At 39.2% G+C, this 12,721-nt stretch overlaps 1 long non-coding RNA gene across 1 annotated transcript in view; it reads right to left on the bottom strand.

The window, feature by feature from the left end:
* The window catches only part of LOC139671917 (uncharacterized), a 139,711-nt gene extending 127,361 nt beyond the window's left edge, over window positions 1–12,350 (bottom strand). The window contains exon 1 of the long non-coding RNA XR_011697819.1: window positions 12,144–12,350. This is a non-coding gene — a long non-coding RNA (uncharacterized lncRNA). The remainder of the gene's footprint in view (window positions 1–12,143) is intronic.
* Window positions 12,351–12,721: the final 371 nt, after the last annotated feature.

Raw genomic sequence — 12,721 nt, 5'->3', positions numbered from 1 at the left:
TATACTGAATGCAAGAACATTCTGCCACTCTAAAAAGTGTGGTGATGTTCTTTAGCAATTGGTTGTATTTGGGCTCCATTATTTATCTCTTTGTTGGACTAACAACTCTCTTTCCAAATTTTCAAACAAAGGATTCACTATGAATTGCTGACATTATTACACTGCTTTCATACTAAAAGCCATCCACATGCGTGCTGTATGAAGCAAGAAGTGGGGAAGGAGCATACTGGCAAGAACAAGGAATGCTCTGCTGCCCAGTTTGAAGGCAACTGTTGCCTCAAAACATAATTCTAGATGTATGCTTTTGAAAGGTCCACCTTAAAATATAATCTGGTCCTCTATCAATTTCTGAGAATGATGAGGTGGGAAGGAGAGAAAGACTTTCCATTTTATTGGAGCAACAAATGCTATCATGCTGTGCAAGGGAACCAACTCTGGAACTGTTGATTGAAGAGCCAAGGCATCTGGTAGGGTGTTGATCTGCCAAGACTGCAATGGTGACAAAGGGAAGAGAGTAGCTTAGTAGCTTCACTAGACATTTTCCCCGAGCCTGGTGAAGCAGTCGTGGAAAAGGTTCCACCAACATCAAGGACATTGGCTGTGGGCATAAATTTAGTGGAGAAAAGACAGGGGAATTCTGAGACATGAGAACTGGCAGGTATAAGTACTGGGGCCCTTCTTTGACATTACAGAAAGGTAAGCTGAAGAACAGGCTGAAAATAAGATTTTAAGAGTATTTACTGAGACAGGTGAGTAGTGGAACACTTGGAAGTGGCAGAGTTTTAAGGGTGTTTAGAAGAAGAATTTTGGAAATTGACCAAGACTGGTGCTTAGGCAGGGCAGGATGAATGTTAAATACAGATAAAATTGTTGTTCAGTGTCTAGCACTGCTGGGCCTTTAGGTGCTCCCATAACAAAACCAATAAGTAGCAATAATAGCTTACAATAGAACTCATCATACCATAAAATGTTTGTTTTAAACTTGTGATGCCATTATGACTAGGGTTTCTTCTAACACATAGTTATTTCAGAGCACATAACTTAAATTTCCTTACTTTATGTCATTTTAACTTCTTAATTTAGTATTCATCATGCTACAAAGTGCCCTCCTATTTCATATTTATTTGTGAAAGCTAACCTAGGGTGTCAAAAGTTGTAATTTTGTGGTGGATCCCGTGAAAAGTAGATTCTATTTTCAACATTAAGCTCCAACAGCAGTACGGTAGTAAAATAATTGGAATGTATACCTGAAAGCCAATGTAAAATGATACCCAGTGGGCCAGTACTAATGCTTATGGTAGTATAGTAGGAATACATAAAGAAAGATTATACACTAGGTAGTCCAAATAGATTCTAGCCAATCTACCATGAACAAGAATCGTAATTGCCATAAACCACGGCAAAAAGAGCACCTAGTCAGAGGTCACTTTGTAGCATGAAGAGGACAAAGATAATGAAGTGTCATCAAATTGTAGAACCCACCCTGCAGGCCTACGATTAGGGCACCTGCTAATTCTTTAATCTTTAATAGTGCATGTGTAAGGTGTATGCTCTGCCAAGACAATTCAAACTTGCAATTTCTTCTGTGTGAATGTGTGAATCAATATTAGTGATTGAGTAAGACAAGCTCATCTGTTCACTCTGTCTTGAAACATGACTTATGTGGTGAGACTACATCTAGTGGGAGGGCAACTGAAAAGCTTATAGCCAAATGAGTGAGAGCTTGCCAAACAGGTTTTCTGATCTGTAACAAAAGCATCTGGACAAGTGCTAGTGCTCAAATTGTCATTTAGTTTAGGATCAAAGAGGTCTGCATTTACCATAGCTTCTGCTATTTTGTTTGCCTCAACTGAGTTGTTAAGTGAAATTCAGCTGTATCCATATGTCTTCTTGTTGTAGAGCCATGGAAGCAACAGTTTCATGTTTTAAAAGACAAATTTCTAAACACCTGTAGGTTCCTGCTTACACATTTCAAAGAGAAAGGAGGCTATAATGCAAGATTTTAAGAGAGTGGTTTTGTGCCCAAGGTTTATGAAGCTGGTATTTTCTGCTCTTACTCAAACAGATTTCTGTTCAACACTGTTTATTCCAGCACTCCATATTCCACAGACAAACATTCAACCATGCAGAGTAAAGGCTTAGCCAGCCTCTGGGCTGATCTTGTAACCATTACAGGTTCTCAGATTTTTAATAAAAACCCTTATTTCTTCTTAGCTGGTGGATGCTACTTTGCTTTGCTAAATTATGCCCTGTTTTACAGAAAGAGAACATAAAGACATTTCCTCAAAATCAAAGAGAAAGAAGAGTCAGACTCAGAAAGTGAGAGTGTATGGACAAGAGAAGAATTACAAAAATTCATTAAGAATGGTAGATTAAATGTTAAAACAGGATATGAAACTCTCAATATTTATTGTCAGTTATTTATCTATTCCATTTACGTCTATAAGGCTATCCTCTTGAATCTTGATACATGGAGAATCTGTCCTCTGAAGACATGCTTTCTACAACTGATACTAGTGTGGTTTCTTTTTTTTACTTAGAATAGAAGACATGACTGATGATTGTGAATTAAATGTAACCCAGTGAGTTGTCAGTGACAGATATGCATTACGTGCACTAGTACTAGTCCAGATGTCATTGCTACACTTTGCTATTTTCCCTTTAGCAGCTTATAGCCCATAATTAAGGCTTAACTTTCTTTTTAATGCTTTCAGACCGCAAAGACCCATATAATAAAGTGAGTTATTTGTATAATAAAGTTAGTTATTTGAGAAGAAAGAGGGTGTAGTGACACATGCTCATAAGTATGCAATAATTTTGAAAAAAAAATACTATTTCTTAATAAATCAAACCAGTATAACTGAAAAGGAAAAGAATGCCACCTCCTAAGACATGATAGATTGTCATTTGTTTTCTTTTCAAAATGTTTATGTGGCAAAAATCTAAGAGTAATCTATAGCCACAAGCACTACTCTCTGGCTACATCCACTTCTGCTCTAGCAGCTTCTTTTTCACCTCTTTTTTTTTTTAACCTAGTTTCTTGATTCTATAGTATTAACCCCTATGTTTCCCAAATTGCACACAGCATTCTAACAATGTGACTCCCACTGACTTTAATGAATCTTGATGCTGAAGATTATGTAGTTGACTGATGGCTGTAGTCTACATGTACGGTATGCAGTCACAGATCATTACACTGCTTTGTCTCTCTTGTGAGCTATAAGCAGTAGCTATAGTCTCTAGGCAATCAGCTTAATTTGCTATGGGTTTAACACAAAATATCATGAAATTAAAAGGAAGCATTCTGCTTCCCACCCCATGCTGAAAGGAGAAGTCTTGATTTCATAGTATCTATCAGAGCAAAACTACCTTCCTGCAAGAAATATAGTACTTCTTGCTTGCTTTTAATTGAGCAAAAACTGAGGATTTAGCTAACCCAGTTCCCTAGGTCCCAGCAAATTCCTCTTCCTGTGATTGCATGTTTATATTTGTCAGATTAAAAATTTTCAATTCCAGTCTAATCCACTGTCAAAGGGTCACATCTTAAGAGAAAATGTATCAGAGTTGTATGTGTCCTGAAACTTTCCTATCAAAAATGGATAGAAAAGTGTTGTCAAATGCTTTCATTGCCCCCACTACCACCTCGGAGAAGAATGGGAAAGCAGTGGGTACATCTGGAAAACAACCCCAGATTCTCAGACAAAAAAAAAAGCCCGACATATGGGTCTCCTGGGACTCAAGGCAAGCACCATACTAAAGTGATGCTCCTTCCCTTTCTCTTTCCTTTTTGTGGCTAAGGATTTTTTCTGCCATGTCTCGAAAAGAAAGTTTGGCAACAATACTGTTCTCTTGTCTTCTTTTTTCTCTAAGGTAACAGCTCCTGACAGGAGAGGCAAAGTTGCAAGTTATGAGTGAGAGCTGCAGGCGTTTGGAGTTGGTGCATTAAGTGCATAGGATGAAGCCAGAACAAGTGTTCTTCATCCTGACACTTTTGCCTTGACATGGCTTAGTTACTTCAGTAAAGGCACCTGTAGATTTGTGCCTTCATGGCTAGCCCATGTTCTCCTAGTGGACTTAGGCTTACCAAATGTCTTCTGGAAGTACAGCACAGCAGAGGAGACAGTCTAGGAGGCTCCTTGAAGTGTGTGGAAGAGAACTTTCTGACACAGCTGGTGAGGGACATGACAAGTGAAACTGTTGGCCAGAACTGCTGTTTGTGAGCAGAGGACTGGTGGGTAATGGGATGGTTGAAGACTGTCTTGGAGACAGTGATCACAAAATGATAAAGTTTTCAAATCTCAAAGAAGAGAGGAGTTCAGAATAATAGCTGCCTTAGACTTCTGGAGGGCAGACTTTGGCCTGTTTAGGAGACTGGTCAAGACAGTTCCTTGGGGGGCAATCCTGAGGGGTCAAGCAGTTCAGGAAGACTGAACATTCTTCAAGAAGGAACTCCTGAAGGCACAGGGCCAGGCTGTCCCAGTGTGCTGACAGATGAACCAGAGGGGAAGAAGACTGGCATGGATTTGACTGGAACTCAGGATAAAAAGGAGAGTATATGACCTTTGGAAGAAGGCGCAGACAACTCAGGAGAATGGGAAGGATGGCATGAGGCTGTGCAGTGAGAAAAACAGAAGGACCAGAGCCCAACTAGAACTTAGTCTGGCTATTGCCATAAAAGAAAATACAATTCCATCTATAAATACATCAACAACAGAAGCAGGGTTAAGAAAAATCTCCAGCCCTTAATGGATGCACAGGCAAACATGGAGACAAAGGATGAGGAAAAGGCTTAATGTCTTCTTTGCCTCTGACTTTACCAGAAAGACCAGTTGCTCCCCAGGTACCCAGTACCCCAAGCTGCAAGACAAGGATGGAGAGAAGAATGAAGTCCCCACAACCAAAGGGGAAATTGTCAGCAACCAACTACACCACTTAGGCTCGCACAGGTCTATTGGGCTGGATGGGAACCATACAGTGGTACTGAAGGAGCTGGCAGAAGTGCTCACAGAGCCACTTCCCATCATTTACCCTCAGTCCTGGTTACCTGGGGAGGTCCCAGTTGACTGGAAGTTAGCAAATATGATGTCTATCTACAAGAGCCGGAGGAGAATTCAAGAAACTACAAGCCTGTCAGACTGACCTCGGTGCCAGGGAAGATTGGACTCAATGATCTTAAAGGACAACCTAATGATTCTATGTTTTTATGGTGCTGTTTGATTTGAAGAGAGAATTTTTTTCTTCTTTTTGTCCAACTCTCCTCAAATAATTAATCATCTTTTTTTCAGATTGTAGTTGAAATCTTTTGTTTCTAACTCATTCTAGTCTCATATCAGCTTCACTAGCAGGAATAAAAGCAGAAGTGTAATAAGAAGGAGGTTTTCTTGTGCAGCAGTATGAAAAATTCATTTAATTTTAAATCAGTGTTGTAAAGAAGTAGGTAAATCAGTGCCATTATTGCTTCTAATGAATGATATGTGAGAAGTATATGTTTCTGCAGTATGAAACAGAAAGTTCTTTAATTTGGACATCTTATGAAAGCATTGCAAGAAAGATGTAACTTTAGTTTCTGCCTATGGAATAGTACCAAATTAAGCCAGAATACATTAAACTGAATGTATGTATTATTACTGGACATTAAAGAAAACTTTGCAGAAAAGGACTAATAAATGAATCAAATTCTATGATGTTTGTAATTTAAAAGAGCAGGTAGGTAACAGATACGTATATGGTCATATGCCTAATGCACATAAAATGCTAATTAATCTGGTTGGTATATAAATAATGACTAATGATTATAATAAGCTGATAATGAGAAGTGATTAAACTTTATTCCTGTAAATAGTATTATGTAGTTAATTGGATGTTATTTAAGCATTAGCATTCAGAAATATTCACACAAAAAAGTAAATATCTGCAGGCATGTATAGGTTTGGTGTATATATGTCCAATCTTAATACACTTCAGATCACTCTTGTCATTAGAGTGCATCAGACAGCATTGGAGTAGGTAAGTGCAAATACACACACACATATCCACACTTTAAGAATGGGGCATGATGCACAGTATAAAGAACTGAAATTCACACAGAAAGCCAGTGCTGGAGGAGTGAATTGAAAGCATCTCTCCTGAATTTCTGTCTGAAGCTCTAGTCTTTTTAAGATCCTTTCAATCTGGGAAATGCCTAGAAATATAAATGCCTAAAATTATAATAGTTATAAATCTATAAATTGAGTTTATATCTTGCACAGTGTAATTTTTTTCAGCTGTTCTAAAAATTGTCTTGTTTATAATGATTGAAGAAACACAAGAAGAAAATTCTTACCAATAAGGGTAAGTAGCTGTTAAGATTGATCGTGGGCTTATAAGGAATTGATTAGAAAATGAGCAAGACTCTCATCCAATATTCTGTACAATATAGAACTTCCCTGAATTGCATTTAGGGAAATGATGATGATGGTGATGATGAAGAAGACAAACCCCTTAACATTGAAAGTGTCTGGAAAAGCTTTATATTGAGTGGTTTAAATTTGTGCTTGAATCAACCTACCTACCTGTCTCCTGGTATCACTTTTCTGGACACCACACCTTCTTCCCCTTTTGCCTCTGCACTCTCAGGGCTGCTTTTAGCATTGCCTTTATATGGTGTTCTGTTGTATCTAGACAGAAGTCTACCTTGTGCTCAAAAGAAACTTTTCATTGCAGGAAGTAAAGCCCACACTTTCTTCTGAATCTGATGTATCTCTTTCCTGTCTCTGTCAGGGATCTGGTACAGCGGGCTTTGCAAAAGGCCACTTTCCCTCCTCCTGAGGTATCAGGTACCTCCAGCTGTCGCATGGTACCTTAGCACCTTAAAGCGGGTGCTTGCTTATAGTTTTATTTATTCTTTCAAATATCCACTTCAGATTCTCCTCTAAGTTCCATGCTGTATCACTGTAGTCTGTCTTAATATTTCAGAATTATCTCAAGGACATGTGCAGGATGCAAAAATTTACTGAAAATTTCACAATTTCTCCTTCATATCCAGCAGCCTGGGCATTTTCTTATCGTTTTACAGTTCTCACAGTCCTGAAAAGCAACATCAGAGTATATGGGAAAAGAAAAACTCTGCTCTTCTCACCTCAGTTTGTCTATTTGATGATTAATATTTTGTTGTCAGCATTTGTTTCAGTTTGACTTCATGGACTCAGATAGCTTCAACAACTCCTTTTTCTATGACAATCATATCATAAGCTATACTCCTTACATCTAAAGTCCATTTTCAGTCCATATCAGGCCTAACTTGATTCCCATATGCCCAAAACAGCTGTGCCAAAGATTGTCAAGAAGGTCACTAGCAACAAGCTCACTAGCTTAACATGTTAGAACCAGTTCCTGAAGTTGCAACCAGTTTAACCATGAATAATTCACAGTAACATGCCCCCAGTAAGTGGCAATGGGTACTGAATGAGTGCTCTGCTCAGCGGTGTTGGCTCAGAGCACATTCTTGGTTTATTTGAAGTATTTCTAAATACATTTAGGCTGCTTATTCACTCTGTGCTAGTTCCAATGAGTGCAATAATACCTCTTGTTAGCAGCCTTGTCAGACTTTCCTTCACTGGCCTTATCACAGCTAATGATACTTTGCATTTCAGTAATTCTACCTTGACTTTGCTTCATGGTGTCCAGTCCCTGAAATATGTCCTAAGGTTTAAATTCTTCGCAAACCCCAAGAAGAATGCTCTGTATTCCTCTGTATATTCTAAATCTGTCCTGTGTTGAGACTATTATCTATACTGTATCCACCACAGATAGGAAAAAACCTACATATGGATGAACTCATTGCTCATTGGCCTGTGAATGTGTTGTCCCAGAGATGTTACAAATCCACGGCATGTTCCTTAGTTGACGGCTTCTGAATAGGCTGTAAAATCAGAGGTGGTAGGTCTCCTTTTTACTAAGGAATTGGTGAGGCTTGTGTGTGTTATTCCTTCTATCAGGTACATGGAATCTGTTGCATTTTGGATACATACACCTGATGTAGAATGTGGCAAGAATGTAACCACCAATTAAAATATCAGTTCCTTTTCACTTCTGTTGTGCTTACCATGAACTGCTTTGTCAGCTATATCGATTTTAGTAATCAGATGAACTGGGCTGCAGATGAGCTCATGTGAGATGATGCCAAGCCCCCAGTCCAGGGATACATCCCAGTCTGGCCATGGCGAGGTGCAGCTCTCGTAGTTCTAAGTCACTTTCTCGTTAGTCTGCCTCCTGTGCTATTTCTCTCTCCTGACCCACCTCACACATCACTTAGGGCAAACTGAAACTGAAGTAGAAGGGCATAAACTCAGTTTGGAATGGATGTGCTCCCTCCTTCCCATTCTATTCCTGTCTACCATCCTCCCAGCTTCCCTCATCTTCCCTGCAAAAAGACAAGGGGTAATGTTTTTAAACTGAAGGAGACAAGATTCAGCCTAGACATAAGGAAGAAATTTATTACAGGAAGGATGGTAGAACACTGGAATAGCTTGCCCAGAGGAGTGGTTGGTGCCCCATCCCTGGAAACATTCCAGGTCAGGTTGAATGAGTCTGAGCAACATGATCTAATTGAAGAAGTCTCTGCTATTTTCCAGGGGGGTGGAACTAGATGACCCTTAAAGGTCCCTTCCAACCCAAAGTATTCTATGATATTATAATTCTGTGACTTGCTCTGCCTTGTTGCTCAACAAGCCACTGGTATCCCTATGTGTCAACAGCTGTGCACTCCAAGCAATAGTGTAGTCTGCTTCAGGATTTTCGTTATTGACAGCCTGCATGTGTCCAGTGGCCCCAGGAAGTTTTAGTAAATATAATCAGTCCTTTGTCACGTTTCTAAAGTCTGATATTAGCACTTAGATGTGGCACTGGAGTTGCACTGTAGTTGGCTCCACAATTCAGCTGGACTATTGAACAGCAATAGCCTGGTGATTATTTATAACCCCAGCAATATGGCAGCTTTCAGTTGTCAGTCTTCTTCTGCAGTGTGTCTATATATTTGAATCAGCACATATCTTTGAATTTGCCAAAGTCACTTTGCAGACAGTCTTCTCTGTATTGGAAATCATTGTTCTCAGTCACTGTGTGTACTGCCATTTTCATTTTCTCTGGTAACAGTGAGATTAGGATATGCCTGTTTGGGTTTTTTTCCACTTCTCTTGACTGACTGCTCATAAGGCTGAGTATTTTTATTTGTGTATTTTGGGTTGCTTCAAAGACAATTTATGCTGCTTTTAGATCACTGCACACTATATCCTTTCTCTTTTTTTTTAAGGTTATTCAAACCTGCATGCTTGTTCTGTGCAACCAGCTGTCACTGTTTTGAAGCTGGGCATTTCAGCAGTCCATGCATTTTGGAGAAAGTCCTCTACAATTCAGAACTTATTCTTCCACCTCTGTCTCCCAAGGTGTCAGCCTGCAGCAGGAGGACCTCTTTTTCCTTCAGAGACAAGAGTAACTCTCAGCCACAGAACCTGAGTTCCCAGCTCTGCTATAGAAATGTTTGTCTTCCTTGAAGTTTCTCAGATTCTGGTAAAGAACTTCCTCTATAATGTCACTCCATATAGAAAATATATTCCCTACCAAAATTTATCACTGATTTGTTATTAATGTATTTTTCCAGTGTGACAGTGCTTTTCCAACATGCTAACATCTGGTAGAGGTTCAATTCCCATTTCCAATACTTTTATTCTTGTGCAAGGATTTTGTAGAAAGCAGTGACTTTATGGGATTATGATTCTAGTGCTACTTTCATACTGCCTTTTTGGTTTGGTGTTTAGCTCATATTGGCCTGCACACCAGACAGTTTCTTGCTGTGAGACTCAGTGGCCTGGTTGTTGCCAACATGTCTCACATACTGCCTGCTGAGTTGTAACATGAGAGGTCTTCATGTTTCCTATCTTACCATGATCAGTCATGCCCACAGAGATGCTGCAAATACAACCAGCACTTCAGGCTGGGCTTCCGTGTGACACCCCTAAAATTCCTCACACCACCTGCTTAAAGTCTTTCCTCCCAGGACTCTGACATTTACCACAGGCAGATGCTGACAAGCAGATTTGTCTGCAATGCTCCTCCAAATATAATTATCTTAATCAGGAGATGAGTAATACAGACCTATTTGGCCAAAAAGATCGAGCAGTTTAAAAATGCAAGTACTGAACTGGATAAAGTAGAAATCTCTTTCATGACTCTAGCTTCTATAAATTGAGATGAAAATAGACACATTTTAGTCACACACCCAAGGAGATCACAGAATGTGTATATTTGAGTCTATCAGTTTGTATCTCTCTGCTAATAACTTCTGACCTCATTAGCTGATCTCAGCCAAATTTGACTGAAGGGTACCTTTACCCTTCATTCTTGAAAATAATTAAATCTGCATTTTTTAAATAATTAATCAATATAATTAGGAAATAATTAATGAAATAATAAATCTGTAAGTTTTATGAAATTGTGAAACCACACAAAGAAAAAAGGCCATTCCAGCATTCCTCACATAATAAAGAAAAATTCCCATGTGAATATTAATATCCTTTGCATGCTTTAGACATTGACAAGTCTACTAATGAGAGGTACAGTTTATAAATTATAAAGATGCAGGCATATATATATATATATATATATATATATATACATATACATAAAAGTAAGGCAAGATAAAATGGTCAGAAAACATCTAAATATTGTCCTCTTCCATTCAGCACACTTTCCATGTTTCCCTACATGAGCGACTTGTGGACTGCTTGGACAATTTAACATATTAGTGAACATACAGAGCTGTGAATGGTGTTGAAGAGACAAGTGCCACTATCAGAGCATGTAAAAACAAATTACATATACACCTGAAGGACTACTGCGTTGTGTCCTCAGTTTTCAGTCCACCTTAGAGCACCTTAAAAAGGATTCATCTTGTCTGGTTGCCTAACAGAGACTAGATGCAGTGACAAGGGATATCTTTTTCAGTGCTCTTATACTTCTATTCCCACGGACTGTAACTAACTGACACAAAATCAAAGGGGCTTTGTTTATGCCAAAGACTTTTTGTCTACTCAGGCTGTTAAACCATGCTTAATGTCAGTGTAGCTTCACTAATCTTTTAACATGATGCCATACTCCAGAAAAGGCTACTTTCCTATTAGTATTTACAATGGATAATAATTCTTAGTAACATCTTGTATAAAACAGAATGTGAATGAAACATATTTAATACAAAAAAAGAAAGTCCTTGCCCCTCAAAGAATATTTGATGTTGAGATTCACACTGCCTGTTTTGAGGGATGAGACTCGGTCAAAACAAATACAAACATAGACCGTCTAATACATGTCTGCAGAACTACCGGATCTGCTTTTATTTTCCATTCCTTGCCTCAGAATAACATGCTGGAGTTTAACCTTCATTATATGATTATGTCTGTGTTTCTCATGGTAATTAAGTGACCTTCCTGAACAGTGAACAAAACTTTCAGGCTGAGAGATTAGTTCTGAGAGGTGTGAACTGTTCTGTTCATCCCAATCGATGTTAACTCTGAAGCCTGACAGATTTCATTCTTATTAACTATTTCGCTGCTGATCACTTTGCATGAAAAGTTCACTAATGCAATTAAGCCCCAAATCTACATTCTCCCAAATGACTGAGTACCCCAGATCCACCAGTTCCCTCTTACCTACAGCACCTGTAATACAGTGGTTTGCTATCAGAACACGAATCTGTAGTATATGGAAGCCAAGACCAAAAATATGGTCTTCACTAAAATGTGAGAAAAACACCTAATAAATAAAATTTCCTATTAATATAAATAAAACAGGAGCCTCTGTCCTGAAATTATTGTTCATGCTCATATTTAATTCAAGGAATACCTTTCTTAAATGTAAAAGGAAGCGGTTGCAGAATTTCCTGGTTCACTGCACAGGAATGGAAGAGAAGCCAGACACACTGCAGCACAGCATGGGTCCAGCTGGAAAAAATACATGTTGAGCCCAGTTCTTAGCTAAGCAGATTAGCACCAAGATACAGCCAAATCACTTTTACACTTTATTCTGATTTGCAGCTATTCAGAAAAGCAAGAAGGTGACTTTGTTCCCTATATTACTGGCGCTGAGCATGTTTAACTCTTGGAAATACTCACCACTTCATTGCAGTAGTCCCTCTGTTACTTTTTATGCCTCATGTATAAGGGCTTGTCTCCACTTGTAAATTATGCCAGGGTAAAGTCAAAGAAGAATGTGAAGCATCTGAAATAGCTTCTCATGTAACCCCTCTTGCTCAGTAACACTTTTGCACTGCATATTACACAACCGTCAATGCCATTCTTCAGCTGCACTGCAGTGCCCGCCTCTCACCCCTCTGATGCCTGAGCCACCCAAGTGCTGGTGCCCCGGGGCAGATGCCTGGGACACTGTCTAAAGTGTTTGGAGGTGTTCAGTCCACCACCACCCGAGCCAGGAATTTGGGAGGTGTTTTCAGAGGAAAGACTTGACCCTGACTGCCCAAACATTCCTACAAGGTTGAGAAGAGGGGAGTGCTTATGGCTGCAATAAGGTCGGGTTAACCAGTTGTCAGGTGGAAAGAACTGGACAGAGTGAACCTACTGAAATCTAAGCACTGGCTTATGAAATTTCTGCTGGCACTGCTAGAGCTAGTCAGCATTCTATGGGTCCTGGATCACCAGGGACTTTATGATCTTAGTCTATTTGTGTGCAAACA

Source organism: Pithys albifrons, chromosome 5 (assembly GCF_047495875.1).
Source record: "Pithys albifrons albifrons isolate INPA30051 chromosome 5, PitAlb_v1, whole genome shotgun sequence".
Classification (NCBI taxonomy): Eukaryota; Metazoa; Chordata; class Aves; order Passeriformes; family Thamnophilidae; genus Pithys; species Pithys albifrons.
The sequence above is the reverse complement of the archived record's forward strand: the minus strand, read 5'-3'. Positions and strand labels throughout refer to the sequence as shown.